This window comes from Mus pahari, chromosome 14 (genome assembly GCF_900095145.1).
Source record: "Mus pahari chromosome 14, PAHARI_EIJ_v1.1, whole genome shotgun sequence".
Taxonomy (NCBI): Eukaryota; Metazoa; Chordata; class Mammalia; order Rodentia; family Muridae; genus Mus; species Mus pahari.
Window position 1 is genome coordinate 87,073,532 of NC_034603.1, and position 17,958 is coordinate 87,091,489.

The 17,958-nt window shown below is 53.8% G+C and overlaps 1 long non-coding RNA gene across 2 annotated transcripts; it reads right to left on the reverse strand.

Moving 5' to 3' along the window:
- Positions 1–1,223: 1,223 nt before the first annotated feature.
- Positions 1,224–17,546, reverse strand: LOC115065379. 2 transcript variants are annotated; one of them, XR_003845171.1, is made up of 5 exons: positions 17,450–17,546; positions 13,965–14,096; positions 10,534–10,665; positions 6,707–6,910; positions 1,224–2,020 (listed from the first exon to the last, which is right to left on the reverse strand). It is a non-coding gene; the product is annotated as an uncharacterized LOC115065379 (long non-coding RNA). The 2 variants fall into 2 exon arrangements; XR_003845170.1 differs by having other exon boundaries at positions 13,965–15,303.
- Positions 17,547–17,958: the final 412 nt, after the last annotated feature.

The following is a 17,958-nucleotide window of genomic DNA, read 5'->3' on the forward strand; positions in this document are numbered from 1 at the left end:
AAAGAAAGAAAGAAAGAAAGAAAGAAAGAAAGAAAGAAAGAAAGCACATAGTGAAGTCTCTGAGATGGCTGCTGTAGCACAGATCATTCAAGGATGTGGCCAATGGCTTTGGGGTACACAAGTGTCACCCCGAGGGAGATGGATCTGTCAAGGTAGGACTTGGAACTGGGAGAGATGTACCAGAGCAGGGAGAACCCGGGTTCAGCGGGTAGAGGTGCGGGAAACCTGGGGACCTGGGTTTGATCCACAGAACCCACTTAAAGGGGGGGAAATTATTCCACAAAGTTGTCTGAAGACCTCTGCATGTATTGTGCATGGTACACATGCATGCCCACACAAACAATAAGGAACATACATGTAGGGTTGGACATGTGACTTTCCAGGGTGCTATGAACAGATAATTTTCATCTCTGGCAGGGAAAGATCAATGATTTCACCAGGTTTCAGATGATGAAGCAGGGGCTTTATTGGGATTACATACAGAGACTTGGTGGGGACCCTTCCAAGAGCAAGGGGACTCTCACTGAAAAACCCACTGCCCAGTCCAACTCAGGCGACAAGGCTCTGGACTGTCTCCTTAAGCTAGCCGCTGCTTGCTTTGGCCAGCTTCAGGGACTTTCCCAGCCCTGCTAAGATTCCTGATTCTTAGGAGCCTCCCTCCCTCTTCTGCCTGGGAGGGAATGGCTTGATGTTACCAGTTAGAGGAAATAGCTTACCAACCCACAAACACCAGTGCACCCAGGATGCCTAGGTGCTTGTGGAAGCTTGAGGCCTGTGACCACAGGCTTGCTTACCAGCAGATGTTCCTGCAGCACAAGGAGACACTTCCCCTGGCTACGAGGGGCAGGGCCTGCCAAGGCTGCTTTGGCAGGCTTCAGTGGTGAGTCTGGGAAGGGCAGAGTTGGTCTCACTTTTTACCTCGGCGCCCAGCTGTACAGGGACCCACATACAGGGGCTCCCAAAGCTGGGGTAACAGGTGATATAGCAGTGTTCCTGGTGTTTGTGATTGAACGGGAAACACCGGCTATCTAGAGGATGAATTATCTGAGTATCTGACATTCTCTGGTGACTATATTGATCACCCCAGAGTATTTTCAATTTGTGTTTAAGAACCATTTGGGTTTGGGCTGGTGTGGTAGTGCATACTTCTAATGCCAGCATTGAGGTGGCAGAGGCAGGCGGATCTCTATGAGTTCCAGCCCAGCCTGGTCTACATAGTGAGTTCCAGGGCTACATGGTGAGACGATGCCTCAAAAAATATCTAAAAAATAAAAAACAAACAAACAGAATAAAACACTTTGTTCTCTAGCACTGACCACGTCCCCTTGTACCTTGCTTAGGCAACTTTTTTTTTTTTTAAAGCATTTAACTTACATTTAGCTGTAAGATTATTGGGGGAGGTTAAATATTTATTTTTATATTTTTGTACACACGCACACATGCCCACATACCCCCATGTGTGTGCAGGCATCTATGGAAGTGAGAAGAAGGCAACAGGTCCCAGCATCTGGAGCCCCGGGAAGTTGTGAGAGCTGAGGACTGATCTCACGTCCTCTGAGAGCAGCTCTCCTAAGCTGAGTTAGCTCTCAGCTCTGGGGGGCTGTGTTGGAGACCCAGTCTGCATCTGGACTGAGCCTCAGGGTGACAGCAATCCTCTACCCACCTCAGCCTTCTGTGGGATGGCAGGTGGGAGCCCCCGTGGCTTAGCTGAGAAGTTTGACCTTGTCCATAAGAACACATCCATCTGTCTGCATAGAAGTCTTCCGAACTCCAAGTGCGATATGCCAGAGGTAGTTCCCTGCTCTCCCAGACAGCCTCAGAGGTGGCGCATCCGGCTCGCTGGGGAGGCCTGGTCCCAGCCATTCCTGGTTTATCCTGGCTGTGTGAAGAGGCAGGCACACTTTCATTCCAGTTTCGACACAGGCCGACACAGACCGCAGTGCATCACGCATAGGATCTGGATCCTCCACAGAGAAGTGTCAGTTCGGGGATGGAGAGACTGAGAGAGCTTGCCGATCAACTGAGGACCAGACCACAGAAAATGAGCCAGGTAGCCCTCAGTGCCCGCTGCTCCAGTTCCAAGGGACCAAACACCCTCTTCTGGCTTCTAACAGGATGAGCACATGCATGCACATACAAAACAAATCAAGAAAGACAGATGGCTGGCTTCAAATCTGAGGTGGAATGCACCCTCTCTGGGCTATTTTTCTCCTGTCTGAATGCGTCTGGTGTGGAATGTATGCCTTATGGGAGCTCTCTGGTCTCATCTCCTCCCACAGCTCTGACCCCAGGCAGAGCTTGGGTTCAAAACTGCACAGCAGAAAAGGACAGTTCACCCTGCGGCAGGGGTGGGGGTGGGGGTGGGGGATGAGCTGTAAAGGGGGCCTGTGTGCGTCCCAGGAAAGAATGAGCCTAGGGAGGACACTACAAGTCCTAGGCGTCCCCTAAGTCACACAAGTATGGGTCAACCCTGAGAGTCAAGTTAGGGACCCACGAGCCACGGAAGGCATCAACACCTGAGATCGGAACTAGCTAGTGAGATGGGCTGTAAAGACAGAAAAGACCGCTGGGACCTTTAATTCTAGCACTTGGGAGGCAGAGGCAGGCGGATTTCTGAGTTTGAGGCCAGCCTGGTGTACAGAGTGTGTTCCAGGACAGCCAGGGCTACACAGAGAAACCCTGTCTCGAAAAACAAACAAACAAACAAACAAAAAGACAGATAAACCCAACACTCCCAGGCTCCAAGTGTGACACTCAAACTGTCCCATTTACAACTCTTTAAGTAACTTGTCATACAAAGGACAGAGAGCATGCATGTGATTCCAAAGGAAAAGACAGTCCAGGCCGCAGAGATGGCTCAGCAGTCAGGAGTGGCTGCTGCTCTTCCAGAGGACCTGAGTTCAGATCGCAGCGCTCGCGCGTGCGTACACACACACACACACACACACACACACACACACACACACGTTCCTGCATAAAGACGCTGTTAAAGGAAAAAAAAAAAAAAGACTGTAGCAGAAAAAAAATATATGAATAAAAAGACTCAAAATTAGCGAAGGTCATCAGTTTGCAAATTTAAAAAAATTCAACAAATACAATTTACAAATTGTAAAAATTCAAGAAAAACTGTGAGTCATCACAGTCACTGTGACAGGAACCGAAACGAACCACAACGCGGCAGCCATGCACAGGAAAGATGCCCGCGCACGCAAGAGAGGCTGGGTGACCGCAGGATTTTCACTAGAAAGAAGACTCAGCGAAACCGAAAAAGAATGCGCTTCCACTCCAGAGCTCACAGACCAGAAAGAGCCCTCTAAGCCAGGCGAAGGAAAGGGAGGAGCCACCGCGCAGCCCCGCCCCAAACATGCGGGGAATGCTGGCAGAGCGGATCTGCAGATTCCGGAAAAGGCAGGAGAGGTAGCTGGGAGAGGAGGCACCTTAACCCCTGTGAATTCAGGACGCTGAGGTAGCAGGAGCTTAAGATTAGGGCCAGCCTGTCTGTGGTTGTAGCCGGACTGTCTCAGAGAAGCAGAATGAAAACAGCGATGGTTAATGTGGTGGGGAGATTGAGGGAAAACCCTCTTCTGTTTAAACACTGACAAATGTGTATGAGAAAGAAAGCTGCGGGAGGCTGCGGTGAGAGTCTCAAGGTGCGACATCACCACGACCCAATCACAACAGGACACTGTGAATATTAATTAAGGTGTAGGTTCCCGTGTGTAGGTTGCAATCTTCAGTGTGACAGTTAAAATACCAAAGCCCCTGCAGATGCTGAGGCAGGAGGATCTCACATTCCAGATCTGCTTGGCTATACTGAATTCCAGGCCAGTCTGTTTCAAAAGAAAGGATGGAGAGTCTCGTGGAAGGATACTTGTGGGCTGGAGATGGCTCAGCGTTTAAGAACACCGACTGCTCTTCCGAAGGTCCTGAGTTCAAATCCCAGCAACCACATGGTGGCTCACAACCATCTGTAATGAGATCTGATGCCCTCTTCTGGTGTGTCTGAAGACAGCTACAGTATACTTCCATATGATAATAAATAAATCTGAAAAAAAAAAATACTTGCGAGAAATCCTGGGGTTGGTTTCTAGCAACAAAGTAACAGGGCCTATAATTATCAAAGAGGGATGCTGCCAGAAAACAATACATTAATTAAAATGGAATATTCAAAGACTTCAAATACAAGGGAGCAGAGAGACAGATTGGGGGCTGGGGAGCACTGAGATCTATGAATTAGTAGATCCCAATCCAAGTTAATAGTTTTTTTTAAAAGATTTAACTTTACTGGTGTGGGTGTACGCCACATGTGTGTGAGAGGGGAGACTGCCCTTGCCGTAAGAGGACATGGGACCCTGTAGAGCTAGCGTTAGAGGAGGCTGTGCTCCTGATGTGGGTGCTGGGAATTGAACTCCGATCCTCTGGATCTCAGCATGTGCTTATGAGTCATCTCTCCAACCCCAGTAACTTAAAATAAAGTTAATCTGTGAAAACCACACATGTGCATGTGAGAATGTGTGTGTGTGCCTGTGGAAAAACTTACTTTTTTTTTTTTCTTTTGAAGATGACTTTGGACTAGAAGAGCAATTGAATTTGTAAGCAGTGCTGAACAGGCTGAACTGGTAAGATCCTGAAAGACAGTGCTGAGTTGGGTTGTGGTTTAGCTCAAGGGCTTAGAGAGGATTGTTTTGTTTTGTTTTGTTTTGTTTGAGACAGGATCTCTCTGTGTAACCTTGGCTGTCTTGGGACTCACCATGTACATCTAGCTGGCTTCTAACTCACAGAAATCCACCTGTCTCTGTCTCCAGAGTGTGTGTGCCACTCACTACACCCAGCTGGAAGCAAAGATGTTAACAGCAACTGGGCTAGAAACCAATTTTGGGCTGCTCTGGCAAAGACTGTGGCTGCCTTCTGTCCTTGTCTTAAGAATTTTCCAGAGGCTAGATTTAAAGTGATGGACTCATTTCTTTGGCGAGGAGATTTCAAAACAGCCTAATGCCCGTTCTGTCACATGGTTGTTAGTAATCACCATACGCTGGTCTGCAATGAAAAAGAGCGAGGTGGGCAAAAATAAACTCGAGATGGAGTCTGAGGAGGAAAGGAGCAGCAGGAAGTGTAATGTTGGAGCCAAGGTGTGGGCTGACGAGGCTAAGGCAGAGGCAGAACCCGGGGCAAGCTCCCACCCAGCTGAGTTCCAGCTGGTGAAAGCAATGAGACAAAAGCTGCTCTGTGATTCCCAGGGCCCGTCCCAAGCAGGCAGCCCACTAGCAGCGCTGTTCCTGTAGTCCTGGCATCATGCAGGATGTATGTGTGAAGGGGCTGTGGAATTCTCCTCTGTGTCTACGGAGAGCCACTGAGGCCAGGCAACATGTGGCAGGGCAGTTCCCACTGGAACTGGTGGTGGGGGTGTGAGAGTAGAGGTGCCTGCCGGGAACCTCGGGCAGGAGGTGGAACCAGCTTAGATGTATCTGGAAGTCAGCAAAGCTGGAAGGGTGGGGCCGTCCGAGTCTTCTGACACCAGACATGGCGTTGTCACCCCGCTGGGTTCCAGTCTTGCTCTGGGTATTTCACCAGAGTCCCCTTCCCTCCCTTTAGGACAGTAATATGTAGTAACGTGTAGTAACGTGTAGTAACGTGTAGTCTGTAATGTGTAGTCTGTGCCATTGTGTGTTGGAAGAACGGGATTTGCCTTTTGAGTTCACAGGGGTTACTGTTAAGAGATTGGCTTGAGTCTCAGAAGTCTTTGGACCTTTAAACAATGTTGAAACCGGGAGAGCGTGGGGACTTTCTAAGTGAGACTAAACGCAGTGATATGGCCCCACGCCTGGAGGGAGGCCAGGGGGTAGAATGTGGTTTGAATGAGACTGGCCCTCATGGGGTCAAATGTTTGAATACTTGGATCCCAGTTGGTGGAACTGTTTGGGAAGGACTGGGAGGTGTGGCGTTGTTGGAGGGGGTGTGTAACTAGGAGCGGGCTTTGAAGTTCCCAGTGTGTCCTCTCTACCTTCTACTTGTGGTACAAGTCGTGAGTTCTCTCAGATGTTCCTGCCACGAGGTCTTCATTGCATTGCCATGGCCTTCTAAAACCATAAGTTCAATAATAATAACCATCCATTATATAATAAATTTTATGTAATATGTAATTAAATGACATGGAATAGATGATGATTTAGACAGGGTTTCACTATGAAGTCCTGACTGTTCTGTTAACTCTACAGTATATGGACTCAGAAAGATGGACTTGCTTCCCAAGTGCTGGGACTAAAGATGTGTACCGCTACAACTGGCACAAAAGCTTTTCTTTCCTTAATGCTGCCTCGGTAATGGCATTTTATCAAAGGAATAGAAAAGGAACCAAGACGCCCTGTCTTAAAAAAAAAAAAAAAAAAAAAAAGAACAAGAACAAGAAAAAAGTTAAGCACAGGAAACTGACTTCACTTCCACATCAGATGGAGTCACTTAAGGAAAATCAATGCTCTGAGAACTCTCAAAGCACACGAGGACATAAGAATCCTCTCTACAAAAGCAGCAGCAGAAGCAGCAGAGACGGGTGGCAGGGTTCGGGTTCTGAGGGGTGGACAGCAAGGGCAGGGCTGACCATCTGCAGCTGGCACTTGCCAAGTTTTGTCACACTGGGTTTAATGACAAGCCTAAGGTTTGAGAGGCGTTTGACAAGAGTGGGGACTGGGCTGAGCATGGTGACACACACCTTTAATCTGAGCGCTGTGGGGTGGGGAGGGTGGACAAAGGCGACCGGATCCCTGTGGTTTTGAGGACAGCTTGGACTAGAAGTCAGGTCCTCTCTCAAAACCGAAGAAGACACGCAAGAGTGGCAACCGGAGGACCAGCCTGTGCTTCGAGGCTGCAGAGCTTCCCTTCCCAGTGGTGGGAGGTGGTAAAGAGCTGGCAGCAACTGTGGAGAACAGAGCAGAGGGCTGGGGTTTCCAGAGCATGGGAGACACAGGCAAGGGCTCTCAGTGTCCACAGCTGGAAGCCTGGAGGATGGGTCCTGGAAGCCAACCAGGGGGAGCTGCAGCAAAGCCAGTCACCCCTCCAGTCAGTTCAGTGCCTCAGGCTTGGTGTGAGGTGGCTTCCTGCAGGTGGGCGGCAGGGGTGGGGGGTTGAGGGATGGGGGCAAGCTAGAGCATCAACGTCCCTATCAAAAAGAATGCTCTGGGAGTTGTGGCCTGGGTGTCTGAACTCTGCAGTGACAGGAAGAAGTCAGCGGAGCTGATGTGTGCACAAGCATAGACTCTAAGTCAACTTCACCTACAGGGCCTGGGGAGCTGGCTCAGCGTGCAAAGTGAGCTCTATGCCCAGTCCCGAGTGAACCAGGTATGCTGGCACACACCTGTAATCCCAGCATTTAAAAGGCAGAGGTAGGAGGAACAGATCAAGGTTATGAAGCCAGCCTGGGCTACACAGATCTATCTCAAAAACAAACCGGGGCTGGAGAGCTGGCTCAGCAGTTAAGAGCACGTGTTGCTCTTGCAGAGGACCCAGGTTCAGTTCCCAGGACCCCGTGTGTCTAGAGAATCTGATGCCCTTTTCTGTCCTGAGGGCACCAGGCACTCACGTGGTGCACACACATACATGCAAGGAAAATACTCCTATACATAAATTGAACATTTTAAAGATAGTAAAAAACCAAAACTTCATTTGCAAAGCCCTGTAGTAGCCAACAAGTGGTAGTGTGTGTGTGTGTGGGGGGGGGCCTCTGGCTTGGTACCACCAGAATCTAACCCGTGACATCAGCTCTGGAAGCGTGTGCAGGTGACAGCAGGCACAGACCAGGAAGGAACCCATTTGCATCACGTTTCTGCTTAAAGAAAGGAAACAGCAGAGAAAATGGCCGAGGTGGTGATGGAGACTCAGCTGAGGCCAGACTGTGGCAAACTTAAGGCTGCAAGCCCGGCTGATGAGGAGCCAGAGCCCACAGATGGTGACTCAGACCGTCGCCTAGGAATGAAGCTGCTGTTGTGGCCCAACGTGGCCAGAGGCCCTGGGATCTCGATCTCACTGCTGCTGGAACTGGGAGGGATGGTGGAAACTTCCTTGGCCCAGCCGGAGCTAGCCACAGGCATTTCCTCCCCTCTAAGTGCCTGCCAGGGGTTCAAAGCCCAGAGCCAGTAAGTTCTTGGGAATGACTACCTGAGCCACAACCCTGCAGGAAAGGCACGAGGATGCTGGCCCTGCACCCTGCTGCCACCCTTGCTTTCGTGACAACTGCTTAGAATTAGTTTATACTGTCCTCATTCCAGCTCAAGATCTCAGTGACATTTGACAAGATGAGAGTGGAGACTGTACTGGGCGTGGTGGTGCACACTTTTAATTCCAGCACTGGAGACAGGGGTGGGTTTATCTCTGAGTTCGAAGCCTGCCTGGTCTACACAGCAAGTTCCAGGACAGCCAGGGCTACACAGAGACCAGGTCTCACATACACACACACACAACTTTCTGCTGGGCCAGTGGTGGGAGGCACTGCTGCCAAGCCTGAGGCCTTGAGCCCAACCACTGGGACTCCAATGGTAGGAGGGAATGAACTCAGGCAAGCTGTCCTCTGACCTCACTAGCGCGGGAGTCCCCCGAGGCAGGGCAGCCTAAGATCCCTTGCTTACAGGGACAATGAGGTGAGGGAGGCTCCGTGCAGGATGTGGTGACAGCAGCAACCCAAGGTTAGTTAGCAAGGGCTATGGAAGGAGGGTGGTGGTGGTGGTGGGGGTATGAAGGTGCTGGTCCTCAGAGCAGAGCAGGGTTAGCTGCTGTGGCTCTTCAACAAGCCCGTTCTTGCCAGGTACAGCAGGCACAGTTGCTACCTATCGGAAGGAGGCTGCGTACTACTCCATCATCAGGCCTGTAACGGGGGGCACCCACCCTGCCCAGGGTCACTGTTCCCCTTCCAGCACCCTGTGAGTGAGGCTCAGCTACTCCACCCCTCAGTCCTGGGGTGCTGTCAGCTGACAGGGAATGGCCCTCTCCGTGCTAGCCTGGGCTCTCACAGGTGTCTGTGAGGAGCAGGTGGGGACTTCCCCTCACCTCACTCACGTGTCTGTGTCAGTGGGCATCTGTCATGCTTCATCAAGAGTGAAGATTGCGAACTCTGGCCAGGTGCAAGCCGGTTGTCTCCGGGCACCTGCAAGCTCCCTCCCACATAGCTCACTGGGGTAGAGGCTGTGGCTCCTTTTTAAAAAAGAGAAGACTCTTGTCCAGTTCCAAGTGGTCAGCAGGGACGTATATACGTAGAATCAAAGCAGAATGGACCCAGTGGGTTATTAATATGTGTGTGCATATGTTTATATATACATTAAATATGTAACAATGGTGATTAAAGGTCATGAATGTGGGGGGGGGAGTTGAGTTGGAAGGAGCATGCATTAGGGGGTCATGTATGTTCAGTGTTCATGTATGTATGTTAGGAGTCATGTACGTTCAGTGTTCACATGTGAAGTTCTCAATGGAATAAAATCAGTCGTCATCATCATCGTCATCAACAACAGAGACCCTGGAAGGAAGGGGGCTGACAGACTCCTCATCAGCCACCAGGGAAACCAGTACTAAAATCAGTAGCTGTTGCATGCTCACCAGGCTGGCTATGGTTCAAATTAACAGGGGGAAAGGTGTGTTGAGGAGGAGATAGGAAAGCTGACAGCCTCCTGGATCCCTAAAGAGAGTGTAAAATGGCAGCCAGCTCCTTGCAAGTTCAGTTCTGGGCTGAGCATGTGGCTCAGCGGGAGAGTGTTTGTCTACGCCTCTCAGCATCCCGGTCTACACTGAGGAAACACAGCAAACTTTCAAGCCCAGAACTCTCGCTCCTAGCAACAGGAGGATGAAGAAGTTCAACTACACCGTAAGTGTGAGGCCAGTTTGGGCTACATGAGAGCCTCTCTAAAAAAACAGGAACAAACCAACCACCGAAATCCAAAACATAAACAACAAAAGAGCCGGGGGGGGGGGGAAAGACTTTGAAGTTGGTAGGCAGATGTCACTGGGTGCTATGAAGACATCATATTTCCCAGAAGCACGGGTCTTTATAGGTGCACAAACTGCCCCCATGCCCCCTCTACAGGCAGTTGTCGCCTTCCTCTTCTCTACCTGAAGGGAGTCTGTGACTGCTGGGTACAGCCTGGCCTCACAGACCACACAACCCTGCACTCCCCCTGCTGGCCCATCGCCTCGTGCTGTGCACAGGTACCTCGACTTCAGCCAGCCACTCTCACCTGCCCAGTGACAGGGCTTCCTTCTCTGACGCTCCACCAGGGGGCAGTGAAGGGAACCCTCAGAAAGATGAAGCTGGACTCAGGTAGTCTTCCAGCCCCCTGCTAGGCAAGGGTCCCAGAAGTGGCAGTCTATTGTAAAAGCCAAGGCCTGGGAGAGGGGGTGCCTAGGAAAAGGCAGCCAAGCTGGACGCCCAGGAGCCAGGCGCTAGACTGGCTCTGCTGCGCCATCTGCTCCCCGGGTTAACAGCAACAGTGGACGCAGTGCCCCGACCTGCCTGAGGTACCACTGCTTAATCCCAATGTCCCAGCACTGTCCTACCTAAGCGTTTGGCCTGGAAACCTGGGCATGGGTTTTTTCTCCTTGGGACGTCTAGGAGCCCAGGAAGGCAGGAAAAACACCAGAGTCCCGCACCACCAGCTCCAAGGCTGCTCAGAAAGCCAACTCCTCAGGCTGTGCACAAAGAATTTCATTAGCTCCTGCAGAAAAACAAAAAAAGACAAAAAACAAAACAGAACAAAACCCCCGCAGCCTGGAGCGAGAGTTAACAGTAGCCCCGAGGTGCCCCGGCGTCTCTGTGGTGACATTTGGAAAGGTTGTATACCCGGCCTTTGGTTGGATAGAGGGTGAAATGTCTCGCATAGTCTTTGAGAGTCGTGGTTTCCGGGCAGGGACGGGGGCTGGGGTGGGGAGCAGCTAGTTTTCTACACTACTCAACAAAGCTCTGTCTCTCAACCTTGAGAGAAGCGAGCCTGCTGGAGAAATGACATTCCCAAGCTTAGCACTCCACCAGTTTTCCTCAGTCATCTTCCTGTCTGACCAGCCGTGCCAGGCTCACCGTCCCAGCCCTTCTCCTTCACACTCTCCATGTTAGAAAGGCCCTGCCTGGCAGGCTTTGCAGATGGCTCTGGGTGGAAGCAGCACCCTTCCTTTTCTTGGCCTGGTGGGGAAGAGGCAGGGGCTGGTGTGGGAATCCAGCCGGTGCCTTAGGCAGTCCTGCTGCTTCCTGGTGCAGGCGTTCCTCCTGGAACTGGCTATACCTCAGCTCTTGACCAGTTCCCTCAAGATCATTCTTCACCAAAGCCCTTCCGCACATCCCAGGGGAGCTGTGGGAGGGCAGATGGTAGTTGTCGAGCAATGGGGTGCAGCCCTGGTGCCTCTGGAGCACTCACCGTGCCAGGGAGTCTTCTGGGTCCCAGCGTGAGGGGACAGAGTTCCACTGTGTGTGCCTGAGGACAGCCCAGTGTTGTGTCAACACGCCAGCAAGCCGGGAAGTCCCTTCTGGGTGGACTTGATTCCCCAGAGAGCAGGGAGACACTGTATGTGGCTTTCATGGGGTTAAGAGGAGCTCTGAAAATCCAAGAGCCAGTTGGGCGACTGGCACTGGGGTCCTAGACACTGGGCCACACTAGGTCCCATTGTGGGACTGTGGTGGGCGAGATGAGCCAGTCTTGTCCTGGCCTGCCCCTTCTGCAGCACCAGGCAGTAGGGGAGTCTCGAATCAGTTGCTCCACACAGCTTCCCCCAGTTTACATGGAAACACCGGGCATGCATGTCCTGGGGACCTCCTGTGCTCTGGGGCTGACACAACAGGACTGCTGTAAGGAGACCCTGGGCAGCCGTTCATCAAGCCTCCCTAAACTCTGAGTCGTGTTGGGGAGAGGAGAGGGAGACATGCGGGAAGTGGGGTTAAGATCCGCATCAAGACGATTTCAGATTTCAGAGTTGAAGACAAGATTTCAAAATCTGGCTTTAAATAAACATGGAATTAAAAAAAGAGAGAGCGCACACGGAGCCTCCAGCAGCCTAAATTAGCAGCAGTCAGCCCTGAGCAGGGAAGCCATCTGTGAGCATGTGGAGCAGTATGTACATGTCTGGGCTTCTCGCTCTGGCAGGACCAGCTGGAGATGGGGGTGTGGTGGGGAAGGGCCGGGTAGAACACACCAGGGCTCAGGGCTGGGTGTCTTTTGACTCCAGAGTCTGGAAAACTATTTCCTCTGCCGCAACCTGAAAGCGCCTTTAGACACCTAAGGCAACTTAATTGAAGAGTCAGAGCAGTAAGAGAGCGAAGGGGACAGGAGAGCAGTAAGAGAGCGAAGGGGACAGGAGAGCAGTAAGAGAGCGAAGGGGACAGGANAGAGCAGTAAGAGAGCGAAGGGGACAGGAGAGCAGTAAGAGAGCGAAGGGGACAGGAGAGCAGTAAGAGAGCGAAGGGGACAGGAAAGCGCCCGCAGTGGGCGGGAAGCAAGGTTTGGAGTCTCTCCTCTGGGAAGCTGAGTGACCACTCTGGCCTACGGAGGGCACTCTGCGGAGCGAGTGGGCACAGATGGGACTGCCTGTGCCTGGGCTGCTGCTGCTGTCACCACAGGCTGGCCATGCTCTGATGACAGATGCCTCTGTTCAGTTCTCTTATTCACTTAAGGCACAACCCTACGGGCTGAGTGCCTACAGAGGCATGGGTGTGCCTGCCGTGGGGTGGGTGGGCTTTCCTTGTTGCCAAGGGCACCCGATCTCAGCACTTTAAGTTTGGCGTTGTTTATGCTTGGGTTGCAGGCTGTACCCCGCCCCTCCCTGCCCACCGTCCTGCCTCAGTCTGCCCATGGTCTTCTGAACTCACTTGGCCCACTGCAGAAGGGTTCGGTGCAGAGCCCCCCGCCCCCCCCCGCGCCACTGCAGCCTGTCACCTGCCCAAGTTATTTAAGTCTGCATTGTCAGTTAATATATTCTAATAGGCAAGTGGGTGACCGAGCTGGCAGACGCAGGATGACGCTGAAATGTAACAAGAGGAGAGGCACCCAAGGAAACTTGGAGGCTTGTTTGCGCCCCTGAGCTCACCCCCACGCTACCTCCCACAGGCACCTGGAGTCACGCCTGTGTGATGTGCAGATTACATAAGGGGGATGGCTGCTGGGGAGGCTAACCCCCTACAGCGGGGCGGCAGGGCAGCGTGGGGAGGTCACATCTCCCACACCTCAGCAGAATGGCTCTGACTTCCTGGGCCTGCCGAGGGAGGCTCTCAGGGAAGCCACAGCTGGGGATGGGACTCTGTAGGCCCCGTGGCTGAGAGGACAAAGGCGGGGCAAGGCGACACTCTGGGAAGCCACAAGACTGTGTTCGCACTTCATCCTCCAGCCGAGTGAGCGCACCAGGAAGGGTACCCCACTAAGAGAGTGACCACCTTTCCTTTCTGCCACACTGTATGTTTGAGAGGGAACAGAAGACGCCAGAACCAGCAATGGTCAGGTGTGCAGGCCTGATCGGTTCCCCACAGCAGCAGGTAGGGCCCACATGTGGCAGCTATGGAGAAGTTAGGTTAAGGAGTAAACCTGAGGCACGGTCTGGGAGGAGGAACAGAAGCACCCACATCTGGGACAGCAGGATAGCGGAAGAGCTCGCTAGACCTCAGCTCTAGCAGGCGGCAGCGGCAGCGGCAGGCAGCGCACGCAGCAGCAGCTCTGGCCCAGCTCTGCAGGGTCAGCTCCCAGCACCCTCTGACCTGCAGCCTGGGGCCCGCAGGCTCCTTTGCTCCACATTTCCTCATCAGAGCAAAGACACTCCACGCCCTTTTCTTTCCCCTCTTTGAAGTGGTTCCAGGGATCAAAGCCCAGGGTCTAGGGTATCCCAAGTCTCCCCCTGAGCCCACCCCAGCCCCAGCCTGTTGTCTTAGCGATGCTTTTACCACAGTTCAGGAGCCAGTGCTGACAGATCATTAACTAAAGTCCACAGTTCACTCAGGGTTCTCCGGATTTTACCTAGTAGTGTCCTCTTTCTGTCCAGGATCCAGAGGGACTCCAGGGGACCGTCAGTCTTCCCGTCTCCAGGCTCCTCTGTGCTGCTGCCTCTGCCCTCAGCCATGATGGGGACATGCCAGCATGCGAAGCACTCTGGTGGGGGAGGAGGGGGTCCACTGTACTGTCCCTGCTGGGCTTGGGAGGGAGGACTGGCCAGATGAGAAGGCAGGCACTCTGGTCAGGTAGTATCAGCTGCTAAAGCATGGTGAATCCTCCACATGACTCCTCCTGACACTTCACGGAGCCCTAATCTCCACTTTTGGGGGGGGGCTCTAGGAGACTAGGGACCTGCCCAGGAGCCACAGCCGTGTCTGTCCCGCCCATTCGAGCTGACTGGTGACAGAATGGACTCCTTAAACCTGGGCCCTCTCCTCACATTGCACCCTGAGCTTGTCACAGTCAGGTCTCAACCTGTCCCCTCCATGGTGGCAGGCTATGCCCTGAGGGGCAGACAAGACCAGGTGGCTGTTGGCAGCTGAAATAGGCTTCCTGCTGGTAGGAGTGAGACTTCCACCTAAAGTTCTAGCCACCGCGATGGCCAGCCATTAAGACTGTCCTGAAACCAGAGCGATGCCCCGCACATACAAGAACACTTCTGCCCTCAGGCCTGGCCCAGGCGCAGGTCCTGGTCCTGCAGCATGAGCAACAAGGGTGTGGAGGGGAAAAGGGCTTTTCCCGAAGCCCCAGAGGGGTCCAAGCACCTGCTTCTCTGCCTCTCCGACTCTAGAACTTTCTGGTTACCTATTACAGAAGCTTCAAGCCAGGAATGAAAACAGGAGAGTTCTGGTTGGGAGATCCTCCCCTCGGAGGGAAGAAAAGCTGCCAGGTGGGGGTGGGGTGGGGTGGGGGTGGAGAGAGGTCCCTTAACAGGCACAGGTCTCCCTCTCACCACCTCTGGAGACCTTAGACAAATGGCTATCCTCCGCCTCAGGCAAGCTCAGTGAAGAGGCTAAGGATGGAGGTGAAGCTGGGGTGACAGTCTTCTGGGGAGGGGGTCACTTCTCGAAGGGCAGCCTCTGCTGAGCACAGGCTCCCAATCCATGAGCCTGCCTTGCCAGGAGAACAGCTTGCTTGAAATGCACGGCTGTCATCCTGTAATTAAATCTGAGACCCCCCCCCTTCCTACATGACGCCGAGATGAAGCCACTTATATAACGCAACTAAAAATAAGCTTGTGGAGACATACACACTGCTGCTCCCCACCACCAGCCCGTCTCCAGAGCTGCCCACCCTGAACCATGACCTGCAGTGCCGGGGATCAGAGGCGGTGCCTGCCCTGGGCCTGCGCTCAGCATCATTCCTGTGGAGAGAGTGAGGCTGGGCTCAGGGAAGTGGACACGACACATGGGTTTATAGCTGGGGTGGCTGCAGATCGCCACTCAGGGAGCACTGAGTGGGAAGGCCAGCAGCATATGGACAATGGCCTGTCTCTGCTTCCGGTGACTTGTCCCAGAGCTGCTCATTCACTGAGACCTGCTCCCTTCCAACCGGGAACCAGAACCAGCGAGCCCAACTCCCACCTTGGCAGAGTGTAAGAAGAGCTGGGGTATATCGGAAGGTCTGGGAGGTGTGTTGGCTGTCAGTCATCGCCCTGGGTGACAGTTATCACCATTCCTCCTGGGAAGATGCAGGAGGAGGCAATGACAATGGTTCCACCTTGACAATAGCTCCCTCCACTCCGACAGACGGACGGAAGCGGGTGCAAGCTCACACACGGGCCACAATTTCCTAGCTACCAGCCTACTGAACTTTTAGGAATGTAAGCGGATTCCTCAGCCGCCAGTGTAATGGGAAAAGGAATACGATGAAGTTTGTAACGGGCTTTGGATGAAAAGGAGTCAGGGAAAGAGTGGCCCCCTAATCCACTCGGAGCCAGAGTCCTCCTGATCTGTGTTCATGCCGAGAACCCACCCACTCAGCAACCTGACCTCTGACCATTGGTGCCCCCTACTATTAAAGGAGCTGCTTCCTGGGTCAGAAAGGCTTCCGTGCTGAAGTCTGGATCCAGGCTGTGGTCAGCCCCAATAAAGAGCTGGAGGGGACACAACTCCTGTCTCTCTCCTGTCCCCTTCCAACCAAGGAAGTCCTGTCATGACAGCCACTGTCACAGAGCTGCAGGCAGGTCGGAGACACTGTCACTCAGGTGTCCTGACACCCTCTTCCCACTGTGGGGTTCTGCTGCAGCTGGCCAGCCTCCCGCCTGGGACATGGACAAGCCTGAGTCCGCCACCCACGTGAGAGTGTTCCTTGCACAGAAATGGGGTGAGTGTGGGTAGGCGGGCCCAGGAAAGAGCCTTGGGATGCTGTGGAAGGGGGAGTGGCCCAAGCCATGGGAGCTTTTCTTGGGGGAGCTTCTCTGCCCTTTTCCAGACAGACCCCAAGCATTTGCTGCCAGCCTCCACCTCTAGTTCTCCTCCATGGCCTTGGCCTGGGGCAAGCATGGAGGGGCTGCTTCTACCTCAGTGCACAGCTCCCTGTTGGCTTTCAGATCTGTGAGGGGGTCAATGTGTGCTTGAGTAGGTACCATACCATGCTGGTCTAAATGGACTAGAGAGGGAGATGGAGGGGCAGTTGTGACCAACCAGTCGCAATGAACAGTGTTTGGCAGGTCCTTATTGACAGCCAGTTAGTTTAAACTGGCTTTCTGTCACAAGAAGAACCCAAGAAAATAGACAGATACCCAGAGATGTACATTGAAGCTACACAGACGACAAGGAAACAGAGGACAGTGGGGCAAATTTCTGTCCTGTGCTTTCTAAACCTTCCCTTCTCCTTCTCCTTACACATGTAGCGAAGTGAATAGGGGCCGTCTGAGTCCCCTGCTGTCTGAGGCTTGACAGCCGCGCCGTGGATTTGTGTCCTCTGGGTTGTTGGAGTGGTGTAACCAGCTGTCCAGGAAATGGAAGCTGGAGTGTTATGTTTAATTAAAAGGAAACATTCAGCTCTGGTGTTTTACAATGTAAAGCAAATAATTCCTCTCTGTTCGTCTAATTGATGTAAATATTTCTCCAAAAGGCACCGCGTTGGAACCCCGTGTGCCAACCTGGTCAGTTTTCTCAGCCAAGCCTTACCTTCCTTAAACCATCAGCTACTGGGCGATTCCAAGCTGTGCTGGGAGGCTCCTCCCCCGGAGCTATCCACCCAACTCCCGCCCCCGCCCCAACTCCCTACCGAACCACCCCCTGGAATTCGCTCCGCGTCTCGCTCGCTCCTCTCTCGGGTCCGCTTCCCGGAATCCTAGACCCAACCGTCGGCCGCCACCCCGCGCTCAGCACCTGTCCACCACAAGCACCCGCTCCAGGGCCCACCGGGTCCCGATCCTGCCTCCAGGGCTCAGGGTTCTCCCTCTAGAGTTCAGCACCTTCCTCCGTCTCCACCTACTCCGGCCCCGGGTTTCCTCCCTTCCGGAAGACCGTCCACGGTCTACGCACGCCTCGCCGACTCACCTGCAATAGCGCGGGAGCCACCGGCCCCAGTCGCGCACTCCTGAGGGACCCTTGAGGGCCTGCAGCCCCGATCGCTGCCTCCCGAGTGCCGCCTCCACGCGCGCTCGCGCCGGTGCCACCCGCACCGCCCACACCCCGCGCTAGCTCTTCCTGCGCCACCCCGCCCCCGCTTCCCGCCCCCAGCCCGGCTGTCGCTCCGACCCCCTCATGCAGCTCCAGGGCCTCAGCGCGCGCCGCGCCTCCGCCTCCCAGCGGCCGGCCAATCGCCGCTCGCAGCCAGCCTCCGAGTCCCTCCTCTAGCTCCGCCCTTCGCCCCCGCCTCCGAAATCTACCAATAGGAAGGACGGCGCAGGAGCGGGCCTGGCGGTTGCCTAGCAGCGGCTGGGCTGGGCGGGGGCGGACAGCCGGGGGCGGTGATCCGGGCGCGGCGGGGGCGGGGCCCGGAGGCGGGGTTTTTGTGGGGTGGGGCCTTCAGCGGCTATAAAAGCAGAGGCCGCCGGGCGCCGCGC